This window comes from Gallus gallus, chromosome 29 (assembly GCF_016699485.2).
Source record: "Gallus gallus isolate bGalGal1 chromosome 29, bGalGal1.mat.broiler.GRCg7b, whole genome shotgun sequence".
In the NCBI taxonomy this organism is placed as follows: domain Eukaryota; kingdom Metazoa; phylum Chordata; class Aves; order Galliformes; family Phasianidae; genus Gallus; species Gallus gallus.
The window spans coordinates 18-1728 of NC_052560.1; the positions used below are offsets into that span (position 1 = coordinate 18).

At 51.3% G+C, this 1711-nt stretch overlaps 1 pseudogene; it reads left to right on the forward strand.

The window, feature by feature from the left end:
- Positions 1–332: 332 nt before the first annotated feature.
- LOC121107765 lies at positions 333–1487 on the forward strand (annotated as a pseudogene).
- The last annotated feature ends 224 nt before the right edge of the window (positions 1488–1711 follow it).

Sequence of the window (1711 nt, forward strand, 5' to 3'; positions counted from 1 at the left end):
AGCACCTCAAGAAGGCACTGGGAGAGCATCTGGAAGAGAAAGGAAGGAGCCCACTGCACTTCAACATAGGGTGAAAAGCATGCCGAAGGACCCAGGAGCAAGGATGTGTGTCTGATGAAAAAGCAGAATCCATGCACTGAGTGTGGGAAAAGCTTGGAAATAGATTCCAGTGTCATTAACCACCAGTGCATGCACGCAACGAAGAGCCTGTACAAGTGCTGTGAGTGTGGGAAAAGCTTCAAACGGAAGAGCCAAACTGAAACGTCTCCAATGCATCCATACAGGATGGAGACCCTACAAGTGCTGTGAGTGTGGGAAGAGCTTAAAAGGAGTTCCCACCTCACCTGCCACCAAACGAATCCACACAGGAGAGAGACCCTTTCAGTGCTCTGAGTGTGGGAAGGGCTTCAACAGCAGTTACAAACCTTACCTGCCACCAACGCATCCACACAGGAGAAGAGACCCTTTAAGTGCTCCGAGTGTGGGAAGGGCTTCAAAAGCAGTTATGAATTGAAGGTGCACCAGCGCAAATCCACACAGGAGAGAGACCCTACAAGTGCTCTGCTTGTGAGAAGAGCTTCAAAAGCAATTCTGAATTGAAGCTGCACCAGCACACCCACACAGAGGAGAGGACCTTACAAGTGCTCTGCTTGTGGGAAGAGCTTCAGCAGAAGTTCCCACCTCAACATTCCACCGGCACGTCCACACAAGAGAGAGACCCTTTCAGTGTCCTGCGTGTGAGAAGAGCTTCAAACGCAGTTATGAATTGAAGAAGCACCAGTGCATCCACAGAGGAGAGAGACCCTTTCTGTGCTCTCAGTGTGGAAAGGGCTTCAAAAAGGAGTTCCCACCTCACCTGCCATCAGCACATCCACACAGGAGAGAGACCCTTTCAGTGTCCCGAGTGTGGGATGACCTTCAGAATCTGTTCTGAATTGAAGTTGCACCAGCGTATCCACACAGAGGATAGGCCCTACAAGTGCTCTGAGTGTGGGAAGTGCTTCAAAAGGAGTTCCCACCTCTCCTGCCACCAGCACATTCACACAGGAGAGAGACCCTTTCAGTGTGCTGAGTGTGGGAAGAGCTTCAAAAGAAGGCCTGATTTGAAGGCAGCACCAGCTCATCCACACAAGAGAGAGGACCTTTTAGTGTTCTGCGTGTGGAAAGGCCTTTAAAAAGTGTTCTGAACTGAACCTGCATCGGCGCATCCATATGGAGGAGAGACCCTTTCAGTGTCCTGCGTGTGGGAAGAGCTTCAAAAGAAGATCCGAGTTAAGGGAGGCCCTGCAAGTGCTGTGAGTGTGGGAAAAGCTTCAAAAGCAGTTCTGACTTGAAGCAGCACCAGCGAACCCACACAGAGGAGAGACACTACAAGTGCTCTGGATGTGGGAAGTGCTTCAAAAGGAGTTCCCACCTCACCTGCCACCATCGCATCCACACAGGAGAGAGACCCTTTCAGTGTCCTGAGTGTGGGAAGAGCTTCAAAAGCAGTTCTGCACTGAAGCGCCACCAGCGCATCCACACAGGAGAGAGACCCTTTCAGTGTCCGGAGTGTGCAAAGAGCTTTAAAACGCAGATCTCATCTCAACACTCACAAGCGCAACCACAAAGCACAACGGCTGTAGAAGCACCCCAAGACTCTGGGAACCTTCCAAAGCAGTTCCAGCCTCGTTAGCGACCGGCACTGCCACAGAAGGTACAGATCCTGCAG